The sequence below is a fragment of the Hemitrygon akajei genome, chromosome 5, assembly GCF_048418815.1.
Source record: "Hemitrygon akajei chromosome 5, sHemAka1.3, whole genome shotgun sequence".
Lineage (NCBI taxonomy): Eukaryota > Metazoa > Chordata > Chondrichthyes > Myliobatiformes > Dasyatidae > Hemitrygon > Hemitrygon akajei.
In genome coordinates this window covers 60620057-60641379 of record NC_133128.1, presented here as the reverse complement: position 1 = coordinate 60641379, position 21323 = coordinate 60620057, and the positions used below count along the sequence as shown (strand labels likewise).

The window sequence follows — 21323 nt, the reverse complement described above, 5'->3', positions numbered from 1 at the left end:
AGTGTCTGAGATAATATTTGTATCCCAATGAGTTTTACAAATACAATTATATCATGATCACATTCCTGCTTGTGGTAATTTACTTCGAACAAATTGGCTGCTGCTGTATTTTACATTCAAATGGGGACAATACTTCAAAAATAATCTTTTAGTTATTGCAGTCATCTGTAAGTCACCAAAGGTATTGCAATAATACAAGTTTTCCTTTTCGTTTATCAGCTTTAAGTTTACATCCTAATCATTTTCTAAAATAGATGGCAGCATTTTAGAAGGTAAACCTTTTGAAAATCTGAAAAGATGATAAGAATTTCAACAATGTTTAAGTTAAGATGGCTGTTTAATTTAGATGATCAGTGGTACTGCCAACTAGTAGACATGAAGGATAATTTCAGTGCCCCTCCTTTGTGCTTATGTCAAGATAAGCTTGGCAACTGAAGTATTTTTCCTATTATGCATTTAGAAATAAAGTCATGGTTTTATAACTTTTAATGTCAGAAGTGGTGTTTTTTTCAAAATATTGAGTCAAGAAGAGTATAGTTTCCAGGAAAGTACCACTTTGTCTGGAGGGCTTTGCTCCAAACTGAATTTGACAAAAACAATCACAAAGTCCAGGTTTCTTTTGCATGTATCATTATAATGCACTTTGCCAAGCTCCATTTGTGAGTTTTACTGCCAGTTTCCATTTAACCACTCTCTCCCTTCTCTCTTTTTCCATTCCCCATTCTGGTCCCCTTCTCTTCACCTCTCCTGTTCATAACATCCCTCAGGCTCCCCTCGTCCTTCTAAAATATGGAAAATGGCCCATAGTTTCCAAAATCTTCTCCCAGACATTGATTGGTAGTGTAACATGCTGTAAGGTTTCACTGATAATGTAATGGTTTCTCTGTAGCAGCAATGTTTGGGTTATGACTAGAGATAATGGGGTTTGGAATGCTGTTGTTCTTTCTTGTGAGTCTGGAATTTTCGCTGTCTTTTGCCGGGGTGAGATGAGGAGAGAAGATGTGAATGGAGATGGTTGGTAGACCGCCGGATGCAGTGGACTCGGAGGAGGTTGATGGTGGATGACCAGCTTATCAGTGAGCTCCAACATTGCATAATAGACTGTTTCATAAATTGGGCCCTTTATCTTTTTTTTCATTTTCTTTACTAACCATATAGTCAAATTAAGAATTATAAAGCTTAATCATTTAATTGCATATTGTATACTGTTTGTCATTTCGGGGTACTGATTTGTAATAGCGGACACATTGCGCAGCATCCACCCAAACAAGATTTCTTCAGTTTGGCCGGATCACCCCCTATATTAAGCCACTAGCCAAAGCAAGAGTTACACTAAGGATTCATATTATGAAACTGATGGGTTAGAGTGGGAATTTAGTGTTGCATATGTGAAGTACTTGGCCCATTCTGTTGCTGTCTTCACCGAAGAAGTTAATGCTGACTCAGAGATCGGCCTTTGAATTTGTGCATCCCCAGATGTTTTCTGTGTACTGCAGCTTGATGATTGATATTGGAAACAAGAGGTTCCAAGGAATGTGTCTGGGTGAATACACAACCTAACTAGACTGAACTCCTGCCTCAGCAAGGACCTGGACCCACTGCAATTTGCCTATCACCACAATAGGTCAATGGCAGATACAATCTTAATGGCTTTTCACATGGTTTTAGACCACCTGGACAACACAAACACCTACATCAGGATGCTGTTCATCAACTATAGCTCAGCATTTAATACCATCATTCCCATAATCCTGATTGACAAGTTGCAGAACCTGGGCCTCCGTACTGCCCTCTGCAATTGGATCCTTGACTTCTAACCAGAAGACCACAATCTGTGCAGATTGGTGATAACATCTCCTCCTCACTGATGATCAACACTGGTGCACCTCAGTGGTGTGTGCTTAGCCTACTGCTCTACTCTCTCGATACCCATGACTGTGTGGCTAGGCAAAGCTCAAATACCATCTATAAATTTGCTGATGATACAGCCATTGTTGGTAGAATCTCAGGTGGTGATGAGAGGGCGTATAAGTTGAGATACACCAACTAGTGGAGTGGTGCCGCAGCAACAACCTTCCACTCAACGTCAGTAAGACGAAAGAGCTTATTCTGAACTTCAGGAAGGGTAAGACGAAGGAACACATACCAAACCTCATAGAGGGATCAGAAGTGGAGAGAGTGAGCAGTTTCAAGTTCCTGGGTGTCAGGATCTCTGAGGATCTAACCTGGTCCCAATATATTATGCAGTTATAAAGAAGGCAAGACAGCGACTATATTTATTAGGAGTTTGAAGTGATTTGGCATTTCAACAAATACAAGTTTAATAGAGCTGTTAAGGAGGGTTTAAACTAATTTGGCAGGGGATGGGAACCAGAGTGATAGGGCTGAGGAAGGGGAAAACAGAAATAAATCAAAGATAGCATGCAACAGAGATGATAGAAAGGACAGGCATAAACTGATACATAATCACAGCCAGTGGGATAAGTTACATGACATCAGAGGTGTGGTGCAATTAAAACAGAAAGCAACAAATACTGGACTGAAAGTGTAGTATTTGAATGCACACAGCATAAGAAATGAAAATGGACTATCATGAAATTCAGCTACAGATTGGCAAGTATGATGTTGTGGCCAATACTCAGAAACTGGCTAAAGGATGGCTGCCATTGGGAGCTGAATGTCCAAAGATATATGGTGTATTGGAAAGATAGGTTAGTAGGCAGGGGGGCTGGTGTGGCCCTGTGTATAAGAAATAAGATTAAGTCATTAGAAAGGGATGATATGGGATTGGAAGGTGTAGAGTCTCTGTGGGTTTAGTTAGAAAATGGCAAGGGTAAACAGATACTAATGGCAGTTGTATACTGGCCTCCAATCAGCAGCAGGAGACCGAAAAGATGTGTCAGAAGGGCAATGTCATGATAATCGTTGGGGATCTTAACATGGAAGTAGATTGGGAAAACCAGGTCACCTCAAGAAAGCAAATTTGTAGAATTATTAAGGGATGGCTTTTTAGAACAGCTTGTCGTTGAGCCCACTAGGGGATCAGCTGTGCTGGATTGGGTGTTGTGCAATGATCCGGAGGTGATGAGAGAGCTTAAGGTTAAGGAACCCTTAGGGAACAGTGATCACAATATGATCAAGTTCACTTTGAAATTTGAGAAGGAGAGACTAAATTCAAATGTGTCGGTATTTCAATGGAATAAAGGAAATTACAATGGCACGAGAGGGAAATTGGCCAAGGTTGACTGGAAAGGGACACTAGCAGGAAGGACAGCAGAGCAGCAATGGCTGGAATTTCTGTGAAAAATGAGGGACGTGCAAGACAGATATATTCCAAATAAGAGGAAATTTTCAAATGGAAGAGGGACACTACTGTGGCTGACAAGTGAAGTCACAGCCAAAGTAAAAGCAAAAGAGAGGGCATACAAGAAGCCAAAGTTAGTGGGAAGATACAGGATTGGGAATCTTTTAAAAAGTTGCAGGAGGAAACTAAGAAGGTCATTAAGAAGGAAAAGATGAATTATGAAAGTAAGCCGGTGACTAATATCAAAGAAGATACTAAAAGCTTTTAAAAAATTGTACAAGGCATTGGTAAGGCTGAATTTGGAGCATTGTGTACAGCTCTGGTCACCGAATTATAGAAAAGATATCAACAAAATAGAGAGAGTACAGAGAAGATTTACTGGAATGTTACCTGGGTTTCAGCACCCAAGTTACTGGGAAAGGTTGAACAAGTTAAGTCTTTATTCTTTGGAGTGTAGAAGGTTGAGGAGGGACTTGATAGAGGTATTTAAAATAATGAGGGGGATAGATCGAGTTGATGTGGATAGGCTTTTTCCATTGAGAGTAGGGGAGATTCAAACAAGAGGACATGATTTGAGAGTTAGGGGGCAAAAGTTTAAGGGTAACACGAGGGGGAATTTCTTTACTCAGAGAGTGGTAGCTGTGTGGAATGAGCTTCCAGTAGAAGTAGTAGAGGCAGGTTCGGTATTGTCATTTAAAGTAAAATTGGATATGTTTATGGATAGGAAAGGAACGGAGGGTTATGGGCTGAGTGTGGGCCAGTGGGACTAGGTGAGAGTAAGTGTTCGGCACGGACTAGAAGGGCCGAGATGGCCTGTTTCCATTCTGTAATTGTTATATGGTTATATGGTTATAAGTATATAAAGGATAAAACAGAGTTGAGGGTATTTAGCATCAGTCTTCACAGTGGTGTTATGTACCCTTTGGGTTCATTTTTTTTGTGGACTGTCACTTTAAAACACCGAAAGAATGAGAAGGACTTTTGGACACTATTTGAGCTGCTCCAGAGAGAGCGAGAGAGATATATATAGAGAGAGAGAGAGAGAGAGAGAGAGAGAGAGGCAGAGGCGGAGTTATTTGATGGACAATTGATGTTATGGTTTCTCTGCAGCCTATTTTGAATATATAAGGACAGTTACAGATGCACAGGCACACACAGCTCAGAGTCAAGATGGATTCGGTCAATGGAAGACACCAGTGAGTCAGTCGCTGGTTTAACTTTTCGGTAGCCCAAAAGGGGTGAGTTGAGATCGATTCAGAGTATTGATAAATGATTCTCACAAGTTTCTGTAACTGGAAAAAGTTTGCAGAGAAGAGAAGAGGGGAGAGGAAGGTTTGAAACAGAAGAAACCTAGTGACAAAGAGATCACTGTTTGGACTCTCTCTCTAAGTAGCCCTGTGAGGGTGAGTTTGTTTTCATTCGGCTACGAAAGTGTGATTGCCACTTAGTTAATCCACAGGAGTGGGTTCTCTGGTGAGGGGAAACCTTTGTGAATACCACTTGTGTGTTTACCCTTTGTTTGGGTGTGGTAGTTCACTGAAGAAAGGCACCCCTGTGGCAAATCACTGTTGGCATTATTTCGTATGTCGTAGAACTGGACAAGTGGCTATCACGTTGTGCGTTTGGGGTAACTTTGTGGAATCTACTGGTGTGTCGACCCTTGCCTGGGTGGTGGTTCCCTTGAAGATGGTCCCCTTTGTGATAAGCTACTATTGGTGATAATCCATACATGGATTCTGTTTGAGTATCCTGTGGCCACCACTTTAGGATGTCTTGTAGCTGAACTTGGGTGTGGGACCACTTGTGTTGAAAGGATATTCGTTGAAGATCACTGTCGGTGATACTTCGTGTGTGTGGAGTGGAACAACTTCGGAGATAAAACATACTGCTATTGTTATTTTGTATTGCTGACGTGGAATATCGACGTAATTGCCTTCTCACAACATTCACCTTTAGATTACAAACATCTGGCATTAATTAACCTGTGCATTTGAACTGACCTTTTCTTACACCCCATTGTAATACTGTATCACTTGCCACCTAAGCTTGAAGAAGTTTGGGGATCTATATATTTACACCGTTAACTCTTGATTTACCTGGTTTAAGTTACTATATGATGTAGTCACTGATGAAGTAGTGTTTTGTTAACAGCAAAACCAGACTCCAGGTGTGTTCTATCGCGGCTGAAACTTTTACAGAGTTGCATGTATGTAACAGTGGAAGACATCTGCAGTATATCAGACATTCAAGAGTGTCAGAGCAGTGAAGCATGTGCAGTGAAAATTATGACTGAGAAGGTGCTTAGGAGGCTTAATGGTCTGAGGGTGGATTAATCTCCTGGACTTGATGGAATGCACCCTTGGGTTCTGAAGGAAGTAGCTGGAGAGATTGCAGAGGCATTAACAATGGTCCTTCCAGAATTGCTAGATTCTGGCATTGTACCAGATGACTGGAAAATTGCAAATGTTACTCTTCTATTTAAGAAGGGTGGGAGGCAGCAGAAAGGAAACTATAAACCTGTTAGCCTGACACCAGTGGTTGGGAAGTTGTTGGAATCGATTGTTAGGGATGATATTATGGAGTACCTGGAGACACATGACAATTTAGGCCAAAGGATTTCCTGAAAGCAAAATCCTGCTTGACTAACTTACTGCAATTTTTTGAGGAAATTACAAGCAGGGTAGACAAAGGAGATACAGTGGATGTGGTGTACTTAGATTTTCAGAAGGCCTTTGACAAGGTGCTGCACATAAGGCTGCTTAGCAAGATAAGAACCCATGGAATTACAGGAAAGTTACTAGCATGGGTGGAGCATTGGTTGATTGGCAGAAAGCAGAAAATGGGAATAAAGGGATCCTATTCTGGCTGGCTGCTGGTTACCAGTGCAGTTCTACAGGGGTCGGTGTTGGGACCACTGCTTTTTACAATGCATGTCAATGATTTGGACTATGGGATTAATGGATCTGTGGCTAAGTTTGTTGATGATACAAAGAAAGGTGGAGGAGGGGGTAGTGTTGAGGAAATGGAGAACCTGCAGAGAGACTTAGATAATTTTGGGGAATGGGTGAAGAAGTAGCAAATGAAATACAATGTTGGAAAGTGTATGGTCATGCACTTGCGTGGAAGAAATAATGGGCAGATTATTATTTAGATGGGGAGAGAATACAAAATGTAGAGATGCAAAGGGACTTGGGAGTCTTTGTGCAGAATTTCCCAAAGATTAACCTCCAGGTTGAGTTGGTGGTGAAGAAGGTGAATGCAGTGTTGGCATTCATTTCTAGATGTACAGAATATAAGAGTAGGGATATGATGATGAGGCTCTATAAGACATTCATGAGACCACATGGAGTATTGTGTGCAGTTTTGGGCTCCTTATTTTAGAAAGGATATACTGACATTGGAGAGGGTTCAGAGAAGATTCATGAGAATGATTCCAGAAATGAAAGCGTTACCATATGAGGAACATGTGGCAGCTCTTGGGCTGTATTCCCTGGAGTTCAGGAGAATGAGGGTGATCTCATGGAAACATTCCAAATGTTAAAAGGCCTGAACAGATTAGACATGGTAGATTTCCCACAGTAGGGGAGTCTAGGACAAGAGCGCACAACTTCAGGATTGAAGGACATCCACTTAGAACAGAAAAGTGGAGAAATTACTTTTGTCAGAGGGTGGTAAATCTGTGGAATTTGTTTGCCACAAGCAGCTGTGGAGGCCAAGTCATTGGGTGCATTTAAGGCAGAGATAGATAGGTTCTTGATTAGCCAGGACATCAAAGGGTATGGAGAGAAGGCAGGAGAGTGGGGATGACTGGAAGAATTGGATCTGCCATGTGTGAAAGGTGGAGCAGACTCAATGGGCTTAATGGCCTACTTCTGCTCCTATATCTTTTGGTCTTATGGTCCAGCACCCAGGGCATGCCCTTTTCTCACTGTTACAATCAGGCAGGAGGTACAGAAGCCTGAAGGCACACACTCAGCAATTCAGAAACAGCTTCTTCCCTTCTGCCATCTGATTCCTAAATGGACATTGAACCCTTGGACACTACCTCACTTTTTTAAAATATATATTATTTCTGGTTTTTGCATGACTTTTAATCTATTCAATATATGTATACTATAATTTATTTTTAAAATTATTATTATTATTATTATTATTATTTTATTTTGTTTTTTTTCTTCCATATTATGTATTGCATTGAACTGCTGCTGCTAAGTTAACAAATTTCACAACACATACTGGTGATAATAAACCTGATTCTGATTCTGATTAACACCAGTCTGTATTGAGATCAAATCGACAGTGGACGCTGGCTAGGACGAATGGAGCAATGGTTTGCATGTGATCATGTGAAATGAATTTGGAATGATTTTATGCCATCAGATGAAATTAATTCTGTCTGCAACAGAATTTAAGAAGCACACTCCACAGACTCCCTAAACTGACAGAATTAACTTGTTTTATTTGGTTAAAAAGGAGCCATGATTGACAGCAGATGCCATTTTGTGCAATTTGCTTTAGGGTTAACTTTCAGTGAAGACACCCATTATACTTCTAGATACATATTATGGTTTCTTTAGGTAGTACCAACCCACCAAACTTAAAGCAGTGCTCTCTCTAGTAATTATAGCTGATATTACCTCTCTCCCTTTGTTCACTTTTGCCATCCCCATATCGGTTCATTTTTTCATTACCTAGACATCCCTCTCCTCCACCTTGTTCCATCTCCTCAATACCCACATACCTATCTGCCTGGGCTTCTTCATGCAGATTCACTTTTCCTATCCCTTCAACACCTAGTTTCATTTGCCCACCTATCATCGACCAGAGTCTCCATCTCGTCCCTTATTCTCACCTCTCTATACTGGCTATCATTCTCCCACAATCTAACTCCTAAAGCAAAGCCATGATCTGAAATTTTGATCATGCTTTGGCCTTCACATGTGCTGCTTGGCCCACTGACTTCCTCAGGTACTCATTTATTTTGCTGTTAATTCCAGCTTTTGCTGTCTCTGGTGTCTGCAACATCAGAGTCTATCTGTCAGCTAGCAGCATTGCTCTGACAGCAATCCTTTGGTTCTTTTTTTTTGTTTCGATCACCAACAGCCTAAATGCAGTCCAAGCAGTAGTGTGCTGCCTTTGTGAACAGCATATGGTGACATCACAGTTCCCATCAGAACAGAAATGATTGGGTAACACCCACTTTCATCACAGCTGGAGAATGCACTGCTTTTAGTGAGGTTGAACATATAGTCTGAACTATCTAATGATACCAGGCTCACTGCATGAACTGCAGAAATCCCCCAGTTTTTATCAAGAGATGTTGCTATAGATATAGGTCACAAATCCTGTTGGTCTTTATAAAGAGAGTAACCGAAGTTAATGTACTAATGTGTGCTGTGTAACATAACCTGGTTAACTCACACCCAGTTTTATTCTGCTCTTCCCACAGCAATGAACTAGATTTGACTGTTCTATATTCTAACTAAGCAGTGTGAGGTAATGAGAAGGATACAAAGATTCACAAACTCTTGTTTAATTGAGAGGATTTATGGCTTTACTGAAGATTTTAGCCTTCTCATTAATTTTGAGAAAAAGTAGGAAGAAATGTTTATCAATACTGTTAGTATGGATTATGACACTTAGATATCTGTGAAGTTTTATTTTTCCACTTTATTGTTAACATTCTAATTGATAACAGTAAGATAAACGAGGTTGAAATAGTTCCTTTTTCCTGCTGCTCTATATGTGTTCCTCCCTCATTCATCCCTTTCCTATTCCTTGTCTCCCACTCTCCACACCTACCCTCTAATCTGTTTCTCTCTAGGTGAGTTCTCAGGAATCAAGCACTGCACACAGCACCAGCAATTCCAAGAAAGGTGACTGTGCTGGGACAGAACACATGACAGGAGGCCAGGGCCCCACAGCTGGAATGGACATTTCTGTGTGGAAATTTGGGGAAATTGTTCATTTGGTCATGGAGCAGTGGGTGCTAATATAGACGTCAGAGTTGATCTCTGTTAGCTATAGATGTATGAATGTGAAGAGCTCAGGAGGAGGGGGAAAAATGTGGAAAAGCTTCAAAAAATTAAGATTCTAAACTACCCTTTCACTTTCCAATCTTTGAAGAACAAACCTTCTCACTATCTTGTTAACTTCTCTGTCTCATCTTTCTGTCTCTTTCTGTCTCTCTGTGTCTGGTCTCTCAGTGTCTCCGTGTCTGTGTCTCTGCCTCCATCCTCATAGCCAGCTCCCTTTCCTTGGTCAATCTCTCCCAGTCTTGTTCTGTCTCTCCTTCTCTCACAAACATGTCGATTCTGTTTCCCACCCTTGTCTAACTCACAGTCTATCTGAAGCACCCAAAATATCTATAATCATCACTGCAGCAGTTCATTCCTCATATCACTGGATATTCACTGTCCAGGGGTGGGAGGCCTTGTTTTCTTTTTGCCAAGTTCAGCTTTCTAAACGGCAGCAGGAGTGAGATTCTAGAGATCAAAGTATTGTTTTTAAGTAAGTTAAACTTCCAATTAATATTCTTTGCTTTACTTATTGTCATAAATAAGAGCTAGCCTTCAGTTCTTAATGTAAATGGAAAGCAATAATGAACCTGGAGTTGAAAGGACAACTACACAAACAAACAGCACTGTCTATTAAGCACATGATGCTGGCCCACAGCACAGGGCTGACTGCTCAAGAGATGAAGTGTTTAACGATGAGGTTTTGTTAATTGGCTTGAATCAAACCAAACAATGTTGACTAAGTTATTTAGTTCGAGGAAGCTTGCAAACCTAATTCATGCTAATACTTAGCACATCAAATACCAGATCTGTTAATAGTCTGGAAGTTTGTTTGCTCAGAGGGGCACTTCTCACATTATTAATTGTCGGTATAGTAACATAGAAAATAGGTGCAGGAGTAGGCTATTCGGCCCTTTGAGCCTGCACCACCATTCAGTATGATCATGGCTGATCATCCAACTCAAATCCCTGTACCTGCTTTCTCTCCATACCCCCTGATCCCTTTAGCCACAAGGGCCATATCTAACTTCCTCTTAAATATAGCCAATGAACCGGCCTCAACTGTTTCCTGTGGCAGAGAATTCCACAGATTCACCACTCTCTGTGTGAAGAAGTTTTTCCTCATCTCGGTCCTAAAAGGCTTCCCCTTTATCCTTAAACTGTGACCCCTCGTTCTGGACTTCATATCGTATCTGGGAACTCTGTCCTAACAAGCTTTTAGACTAACTGTATGAAAAGGTACTTGAAAAAGTATAACATATCTGTGAAACCACCCGAGTGGCAGATAAACAGTATAAATGTAAGTGAGCAATCAGGCTTATTACGAATCGTCAAGAAACATCAAGAAGAATGACAGAAAGAAGGGCCGAACGTGAATCCATTCTGCTGCCTTTGATTTCTGCAATGGATGACTCATTTGATTGCATCTCATTATTATATATGTCCTTTTAGTTAACAGGCATTGTACCTGTGCTTTAGAAATGTTTGTGTTTTAGAAATCATTTGTAATTTGGAATTTTTTTTTGGGTTAAGCACAATAGGCAGCGATTCAAACAGAGAGAAGAGAAATGGGCTAAAAATTCTATATCTGAATGCACGAAGTGTCAGAAATAAGGCGGATGAGCTTGAAGCTCAGGTGCGAATGGGTAACTATGATGTTGTTGGGATAACGGAGATTGCAGGGAGATCAGACCTGGGAAATGAATGTACAAGGGTATACGTGCTATCGTAGGGACAGAAATGTGGGCAGAGGGGGTGGGGTGGCCCTGTTGGTGAGGAATGAGATTCAGTCCTTTGCAAGGGGGGACATAGGGTCAGGAGAAGTAGTGTCTGTGTGGATAGAACTGAGGAAACGTAATGGCAAAGGGACCCAAATGGGTGTTGTCTACAGGCCACCAAACAGTAGCATGGATATTGGGTGCAAGTTGAATAGGGAGTTAACATTGGCATGTGGCAAAGGTAATGTTGCAGTAGTTATGGGGGATTTCAACATGCAGGTGAACTGGGAGAATCAGGTTGGTGCTGGACCACAGGATAGGGAGTTTGTAGAGTGCCTACGGGATGCATTCTTGGAACAGCTTGTACGAGAGCCGACCAGGGACAAGACTATTCTGGATTTAGTGTTATGTAATGAACAGGATTTGATAAGCGATCTGGCAGTAAAGGAGCCATTAGGAGGTAGTGATCATAATATGATAAGTTTTTATCTGCAATTTGAGAAGGATAAGGGCAGCTCGGAGGTGTCAGTGTTGCAGTTGAACAGGGGAAACTATGGAGCCATGAGGGAGGAGCTGGCCAAAGTTAACTGGATGGATAGCCTAGCAGAAAAGACAGTGGAACAGCAATGGCAGGTATTCTTGGGAATAATGCACAAGGTGCAAAATCAGTTCATCCCCCAGAGAAGGAAGGATTCAAAGGGGGGAAAGGGGCCACAGTGGTTGACAAAGGAAGTCAGAGATTGCATAGCATCAAAAAAAAGGAAGTATGACAGAGCTAAGGTGAGTGGGAGGACAGATGATTGGGAAGTTTTTAAGGAACAACAGAACTTAACTAAAAAGGCAATACGGGGAGAAAAAATGAGGTACGAACGCAAGCTAGCCAGGAATATAAAGGAAGATAGCAAAAGCTTTTTTAGGTATGTGAAGAGAAAGAAGATAGTTAAGAACAATGTTGGGCCCTTGAAGAATGAATTGGGTGAAATTGTTATGGGAAACAGAGAAATGGCAGAAGAATTTAATGAGTACTTTAGATCTGTTTTCACTAAGGAAGACACAAGCAATCTCCCAGATGTATGGATGGGCCAAGGACATAGGGTAACAGAGGAAATGAAACAGATTGACATTAGGAAGGAAACGGTGATGAGTAGACTGATGGGACTGAAGGCTGACAAATCCCCAGGTCCAGTTGGTCTGCATCCTAGGGTACTAAAGGAGGTAGCCCTGGAAATTGTGGATGCATTGGTAATCATTTTCCAATGTTCCTCAGATTCAGGATCAGTTCCTGAGGATTAGAGAATGGCTAATGTTATCCCACTTTTTAAGAAAGGAGGGAGGGAGAAAACAGAGAACTATCGACCTGTCAGCCTGACATTGGTGGTGGGGAAGATGCTAGAGTCCATTATTAAGGATGAAATAGTGGCATATCTAGATAGCAGTGATAGGATTGGGCCGAGCCAGCATGGATTTACCAAGGGTAAATAATGCTTGACTAATTTGTTGGAGTTTTTCGAGGATGTAACCAGGAAGTTAGATGGGGGAGATCCAGTGGATGTAGTGTACCTCGATTTTCAGAAGGCATTTGATAAGGTCCCATATAGGAGATTGGTGGGTAAAATCAAAGCTCAGGGCATCGGGGGAAAGACATTGACATGGATAGAAAACTGGTTGGCAGATAGAAAGCAAAGGGTAGCGGTGAATGGGTGTTTCTCGGAATGGCAGGTGGTGACTAGTGGGGTGCCACAGGGCTCGGTATTGGGACCACAGCTGTTTACAATTTACGTCAACGATTTAGATGAAGGCATTGAGAATAACATCAGCAAATTTGCTGATGATACTAAGCTGGGTGGCAGTGTGAAATGTGATGAGGATGTTAGGAGAATTCAGGGTGACTTGGATAGGCTGGGTGAATGGGCAGATACTTGGCAGATGACGTTTAATGTGAATAAGTGTGAGGTTATCCACTTTGGGAGTAAGAACAGGAAGGCAGATTATTATCTGAATGGTGTAGAGTTAGGTAAGGGTGAAATACAAAGATATCTAGGAGTCCTTGTTCATCAGTCACTGAAGGTGAATGAGCAAGTGCAGCAGGCAGTGAAGAAGGCTAATGGAATGTTGGCCTTTATTACAAAGGAAATTGAGTACAAGAGCAAGGAAATCCTCTTGCATTTGTACAGAGCCCTGGTGAGACGACACCTGGAGTATTGTGTACAGTTTTGGTCTCCAGGGTTAAGGAAGGACATCCTGGCTGTAGAGGAAGTGCAGCGTAGATTCACAAGGTTAATTCCTGGGATGTCAGGACTGTCTTACGCAGAGAGGTTAGAGAGACTGGGCTTGTACATGCTGGAATTAAGGAGATTGAGAGGGGATCTGATTGAAACATATATGATTATTAAGGGATTGGACAAGATAGAGGCAGGAAATATGTTCCAGATGCTGGGAGAGTCCAGTACCAGAGGGCATGGTTTGAGAATAAGGGGTAGGTCATTTAGGACAGAGTTAAGGAAAAACTTCTTCTCCCAGAGAGTTGTGGGGGTCTGGAATGCACTGCCTCAGAAGGTAGTGGAGGCCAATTCTCTGGATGCTTTCAAGAAGGAGCTAGATAGGTATCTTATGGATAGGGGAATCAAGGGATATGGGGACAAGGCAGGAACCGGGTATTGATAGTAGATGATCAGCCATGATCTCAAAATGGCGGTGCAGGCTCGAAGGGCCGAATAGTCTACTTCTGCACCTATTGTCTATAAGATACAAATTCTATGTTTGTTTTAAATGTGTTTTAAGAATTCTATTTAAATTTAAATGTGTATCACTTAAAATAAATTAGCTGTGTTTAAACTACTTTGTTAGCTGGAAGTATCTCCTCCTTGGTAGGGAGATGGAGGCACCACTGAAATAGTGGGTATTGGCAACTAAACTTGCCATGGATGATAAAGAGGGAAGTGATCTAGCTCTTGAATAGTAGGTGGCTACAGTATAACCTCCCTTTATGGAGGGTACCCATAGCTATCTATATTGGATAGGGCTGGACATTTGAATTTGGAACTTTGCAGTCAGCAAACCCAATACCATCACAATTATTCATCAATCAAAATTTGTATCTCACTCTGTTAATCCCACCAACTCCATAACCTCACATTCACACAATGACTATCCTGCATGCTCTTCTTTCACAGTTGCTATCCGTTGCATGTAGAAAGCATGGTTTACTTGGATGTGGTGGGGGGGCGGTAGATTAGATTAGAAGGTTGTGTTTCATGAGGGGAGACCCCCTGGTTTTGTATGTTGTGGTGAAACAGGGAAGAAAGGGAACTTACTCTCTTGGCTTCATGGAAGTTGATTAGTTAGACATGCTGATTTGATTGCATTTCTTACAATCCTTGGAGAAGTGTCTGGCCTGAAAGAAATGCTCCATGAATTGAACAAAAGCATGGAAGGATCTACATTGAGGTCAAAGTTCATAGCTCCCTGAAAGTTGATGCACCGTTTGAAAAGGTGGTTAAGAAGGCCTATGGCCTGCTTATCTTTATTAGTCAAGGCACTGACTTCAAAAATCAAGAACTTATGTTGCAGGTTTATAAACCTCTAGCTAGGGTGCATCTGGACTATTGCATACAGTTCTGGTTGCTTCAGTATAGAAAGGATGTCGAAGCTTTAGAGATGGTGCAGAAGAGGTTCACAATGATGTTACCTGAATGACAGGGCATGTGCTATGACAAAAGTTTGGACAAACTTGGGTTGCTGTCTCTGGAGTGGTGGAGGCTGAGGGGAGATCTGATTATGATCAACTAAGATTATGAGAAGGATAGATAAAGTAGACAGACAGTATGCTTTGCCCAGGGTTGAAATGTCTAACACCAGAGGGCATATATTTAAGGTGAGAGGGGGTAATTTCAAAGGAGATGTGAGGGGCAGTTTTTTTTTTACAGAGTGGTGGGCACCTGGAATGCACTGCCTGGGGTGGTGGTAGAGGCAGAAGCATTAGAGACTTTTAATAGGCACATGAATGTGAGGGAAAAGGAAGGATATGGACATTGTGTAGGCAGAGAGATTAGTTCAGTTAGCTGTTAAATTACTAATCGGTTTGGCACAAAATTAGGGGCTGAAGGGCCTGTTGATGTTCTATACTGTTCTATGTGCCTCAGTCTAGAACTAGCTCACCAAATTTACAAGTTTATTGTAAACAATCTGTAGCCTTCTTGGAATCAAGAGCAAAGACAGTTCTCTAACTGTCTGCATGGAAATTCACAACATCTAAGTGAGTAGAATTTAATTCATTACTTTAGTAAATTTCCTTTACAAGCAATTATTTTTGTTCAGTGATACATAGTATCAGAAGGTTCAGTCACCGTGCCATAGTCGATGAGAAATAACTAAATTCATTTGCTCTCTCCACTGGGAGAAGAATGACAGAAGGGAAAAGATAAAAATGCCTGGTTCTTTCATAGAGGTAGTGATTCTTTCATAGAGGCTTCATAGAAGCAAGAGACCTGAGTTTGGGGCCAAGGCATGATCTCAGGTCTGCAATTGTGCAGACTGATATGCCAAATATACTGTTGTGTTCAAGGTTGGTTGCAATATCAAGTGAGACCATGAGATACTGAATGTATTCTTGATAACGAAACGTTATCATTTGCAGTTTCTCTCAAGTATTCCGTGAATTAAAAGGAGACTGCAGTTCCTCTTTGACACTATCAGGGAGTTGTGCTACTTTGTATTGTTCTGAGCCTGAATAAATATCCATGAAAGTATTTAACTGCAAGTATTCTAAGTGGACCATTTGAGTGAGTGCACAAGGTGATATGACTTCTCCCATTTCGTCCTAGTCAAGGTTGGTAATTATTGTCTTCAACAAAAGATGTTATGTGACAGGCTCTACCTCTCTTTATTTGCATATGCAAGCAACAAAATAAATGAGACTACGCTACAATAGGAATATTGGGGTTGTATTTTGAATGTAGCTGGCCGGTGATCTGGTGGAAGAAAATACACTGCAAGGTTCTCCAAGTAGAACAGTGAAGGTAGCTGATGGTAGAATATTTGGTGAGTTCAAGAGATATGAATGGGTTCAGTCAGTCTTCCTGGATATAGAACAAAAGGGAACAATTTCTGAAAGTGAGCACTGCCTTCAAGTTGTTAGGGAAGTGAGTGAGTGAGGCCAGTCAATGGTCGACCATGGATGTTGAATCCTAGCTGTTTAGGTACACAAGCCTGGGCAATACGATATGGAGAACAAGCTATAGCCCATATAGCAAGCCTCCCCTTTCCACAGATCTAATGAACCCACAAGAACGGCAGAGACCGATACAGTTTGGTACAAGCAGCATTGCAGGAGTTACCAGTCAGCATTGAACTCAACATAGGACTGCCTTGGGGACTCCAGCTCCGGACGTTTTCCTCAGGGCTTATTCCCAAGCCTTCCCCATGAGTGGGTATAGCCACAAGGCAGTGGAGGATTGAGATCAGAGTCTTCCTTCTCCTAGATGAGCTGAAGAGCCCCATCTGCCCAAAATGACTGGTTTTAAGCTACCAGTAACCTGCCTTTGCTCCTTCTCCTGATTGTAGAAACAGTTCTGCTGAGCGTAATAGCTAAGCCACATGTGAAGGTGAAGAGCTGGACTTGGTTGTCAGAGGCTGTTTGAGGTGCATGTCATTGCGAGCATCTAACAGGTAGTGGGAGCTTGTTCCCATTACCACCCTCAACTATAACAGTACAGTAGGTCAGAAGAGGAAGAAAATATTTCTGCTGGTGGGAGTGCAGGGGAAAAATAAGATGCTGATAAATGTAGATGAGTCTCATATGAGATGGAGTGAAAACTTTGTAGGGACAATATAGTCCATGACCTTTAGATATTTCTGAGAGTTCTGTTTGGTACTTGCAACCAGGAACAAGAGGGAGGATCACAGATTTGAAATGTTGACTGCTTCTCTTTCCATAGAGAATGAATTGTTTTGTTTTACCAGCAATCACCGTTTTTACTTCTGATTTCCAGCATCTGTAAATTTTTTAAATTTTTCAACCAAGGAAACAGTTGGTGAACACATTGCCACACTAAAGACTGTAGCAGGTTTGTGCTGCAAATAGTTAGCTTATTGTTCATTTTCGTGTATACAAATAGATAATTTGTTTGTATGGGTTCATTTTATTTTTAAAGGGGAAGCAGTGTGTGTTATGCTAATATAAGAGTACTATGGGAACTGAGGTCACCATGTGGTATGACATTGATATCTAGTTGTAGTAGGCAGTACATGATTGATTGAAAATCTCTGCCCTCAAAAAAAGGATTTTTTGTTGATAGCTCTAACTCTGTTTATTTGATCATGCAAGTAGATATCCAAAAGAATCTATAGACACTGTGATGACTAAATGGATATGGGAAGGAAATTCTGTAAATTACCCTTCTCTTTTGTTCTGTTGCCAGAATTCTTTGAGCCCTTTGGAAAGAAATTTGAATTAACAACCTGTCAGGATCATCATACTTTATAACTGAGAATGCACTGTAGGCTCAGCTCTTTCCCTGACAAAGTGAATGTTAAAGGGCAGCCACGTTTTGGCAGGAGAAAGAGAAATGAATATTTAAAAGCATCAAGTTCACTTGGATTGTTCATCAACCTGCAAATTTTTTTTTAGGTGAAAGGACAGATGAGAGACAAGGTCACTTCCAACAGAGATGTCTTCACCCAATCAGCCTAAGAATGTCTGCCTGGGAATGTCTAAGGCCTCTGCAAAATGCTATTCAGTAGAGACACAGTGGTTTGCTCTTCAGCTTAATAAACCTTAATTTTAAGAAAAAATTGACACCGAGATGGCCTCATCAGTGGCTATGAAGGTGAGCATAACTTAAGACCTCTATGTTTTAAAATGCTGGCATACACCCCAGGGGATCCACACAACATCAATTTGCAGCGTTCAGAAGCATCAGAAAAGGTCATTAGGGAAAACAACTTCATTCATTTTACCATAGAGAATGGCAGAGTGTGAAGAGGCACTGCAAATGTGCCGTGCAACACAGTTCCCTGAGGAACAGGATTGTATTGTTAACATCCATGTGACCATCATTTCAATCTCCCAGTGCCCTGTGTCCAGCTTCAAAAACAATAATGGCAAGATTCCATTTTCCAATGAATAAATATTGTCAAATTTAACATAATTCACTGTACTAAAATTTTTCTATAGAGGCTAGGCCTGAAGGATATAATTCGGTAACATCAGTTACTTCCTTCAGGTTTGGCTTTTGATACTGCAGTTTCATGAATGAAAAAGTATTTGGTCGTCAGATTCCATTTAGATCCTCTTGAAACCAAAATCAGCTAGAAGATGTACAGTTAGAGGCTAGGAATTCACATTTAGTGTGAAGAAAAAAAAAATAACATCACACACCCACACCACAACATCGAATCAATTACAATCAGTTTAAAGTCTAACCTTACAGAGCCATGATTCTATTTAACGGCGGTGGCTTCCCCTGCTTCTGTGGATGCGGTGTGTGGAAAGGATGGAATATGTAATGGACAATCAATCCATATCACTGGTTCAGCACCTCAAACAAATATGGATGTTATCTTTTAAAAAAAAATACTTGCTCCAGGTAATACTGCAGAACTCTTGTAATTTAACATTGAGTATAAATGATATAATCCGGACATGAGTTAAGGCACACCAGAGCTGTCACTACTCACAGTCAATACCTTTAGAATCCCAATGACCAGCATTCAATTATTAATAGACAAGTGATTTTGCATTTAGCGTCACTTTATTAGTAAATATGTAACATTGCTGCATGGCATTTTTATTATTGCGAACGTTATTGGGTGCCATCACTGAGTTAAACAGTGCTTCAAAAAAATAGCTGGTGTTCAGTAACACTATCAACATTTTTGAAAGAAATATGATCTCTGCAAAGCAAGTATTTATTCTAACTTGGGAATTAGAAACAAAGGATGTGTAGTTGAATGGACATACTTGAGACAGATTCTCCACTTATTAGAAAATGTAATTGCAATTAGTGGGATGTATGAAATGTCGGTTCACTGCCCTGTTTTTTTCTTTATATCTGCCCCGATCTGAAAATGGATTGTTAACTGGCACAGTAACTAGCTAAAACTGCATCCAATATATCTCACCAGTACCTTAATTGCTAGTGAAGGATAAAGAAACAGGCTATGAAAATTAGCCTATATAGTGTATTTTGCCTGCAGTGATCATGCCCTCAGTTGAAATTTAATTACCTTCTCAAAAGTGTGGCATCAGTGAAAAAAAGTCATGTGCCATGACATACAGGAAATGGTTAGTCAATATGAAAACAGCTGCCAAATCACACTTCCCCAAGGTGATTTTGAAAGATGAATGTGCACTTGCCATGATGCAATATTTAAATTCTGTCTAAATATTTTTCTGAGCCGTGCACCTTGACCACTCTTCCCATCTAAGGTTTCAGCTTTACTGCAGTCGCAGTCAGCATAGGGGTTGCTAACTTTCATTCAAATGGTAAGAGAGGCTGTGTGATTTGTTTTATACAAAGGTGCTGGGGGGGGGGGGGGAGGGTGAGTTGATTTATGTAAGAAGTGTTTCATTTAAATAAATCCTTAAAATTGTATTGTAATCAGGGAATTTATATTGTTTCCAAATGCTTTCAGGATAATCCAGGGCCAAAACTCAAGCTCAGCTGTCTACATCTTACTCACCTTAGACAACTCCATTTCATAGGACTGCTACAGCAGGATCCTATCCAAGACATCGGGCACCAGCCTTCTACAAATCCTAAGCATGACTCAAGACATCTTTAGGGACAGGAAGGCAAGGAAAGGATCCAATTAACCACAATTTGTTCCACAATCTCATGTGGCACTGAAGATTTTCTCTTTCTTTGAATCTTTGATTTATTATAAGTTTCCTATAATGTTGTAATGGCACATTATGATAATACTATAGAAATGCAGATAGTAGTTATTTTTACACTGCATGGAATGTAAAAAATGGGTCCTGAATCTCCAATATTAGTATTACATTTGGAAATACAAATATTTCTTTTCCAGTAGTGGCCTGTGGGTTCCCTAAGGTATACTTCCAAATGTCAATGTTCTTATGGTTCAAAGAGCTTGCCTTGATTATCACCTGACTGTCTGTAACCTTTATGTATTAACAGCAATTTTCACAAAACAGAGTCCCAGTTGCAATCATATGCATATTTATTTTCCATTTCAGTAGTTCATAGATAATTCCCTAAGGCCTGATTGGAAGAAAATAAAACTCGCAGTTCTTTACTCTGAATCCTGTTTTTCCATCCGAAATGTATCCAGGGTGATTTATGATGTCCATTTTCAGCCCGTGGAGTCCACAGAGCATAGAACAGTACAGCACTAGACAGGGTACTTAGTCCACAATGTTGTGCTGATCTTGATGCCAGTTCGATTCTTTTAACATTGTCACATCTGCTGGTTCTGGAAAAACAGTCATGATGATTCACAATTGTTAAATATCAGTTTTTGAAAGATAAATTTCAAAGTAAATTTATTATCAAAGTACATATAAGAAACCCTGAGATCTGTTTTCTTGTGGGCATACTCAGTAAATCCAGTAACTGTAACAGAGTCAATGAAAGATTGCAACCAGTGTGCAAAAGACAACGAACTGCACAAATACAAAGTACAATCATTAATAAATAAATAAGCAATAAATCAAGAACAAGAGCTGAAGAGTCCTTGAAAGTGAGTCCATAGGTTTTGGGAACATTTCACTGATGGGGCAAGTGAAGTTGAGTGAAGTTATCCACTCTGGTTCAGGAGCCTGATGGTTGAGGGGTAATAACTGTTCCTGAACCTGGTGGTGTGAGTCCTAAGGCTCCTGTCCCTTCTTCCTGATGGCAGCAATGAGAAGAGAGCATGACCTGGGTGGTTGGGGTCCCTGATGATGGATGCTACTTTCCTGCAACAATGCTCCATGTAGGATACCTGTTTGATTCAGAAAGTAAGCAAGGCTCTGAAAACTTGTGCCAACCAACTGGCAGGAGTATTCAGGGACATTTTCAACCTCCCACTGCTATGGGTGGAAGTCCCCACTTGCTTCAAAAAGGCAACACTTATACCAGTGCCTAAGAAGAATAATGTGAGCTGTCTTAATGACTGTCACCCGGTAGCACTCACATCTACAGTGATGAAATGCTTTGAGAGGTTAGTCATGACTGAACTCCTGCCTCAGCAAGAACCCGGACCCACTGTAATCTGCCTATCACCACAATAGGTCAATAGCAGATGCAATCTCAATGACTCTTCACATGGCCTTAGACC

The 21323-nt window shown here is 40.9% G+C and overlaps 1 long non-coding RNA gene across 1 annotated transcript in view; it reads left to right on the top strand.

Moving 5' to 3' along the window:
• LOC140727310 (uncharacterized) overlaps nucleotides 1-20456 on the top strand; it is a 62167-nt gene extending 41711 nt beyond the window's left edge. The window contains exons 2-3 of the long non-coding RNA XR_012098821.1: nucleotides 17668-17866; nucleotides 19674-20456. This is a non-coding gene — a long non-coding RNA (uncharacterized lncRNA). The remainder of the gene's footprint in view (nucleotides 1-17667; nucleotides 17867-19673) is intronic.
• The last annotated feature ends 867 nt before the right edge of the window (nucleotides 20457-21323 follow it).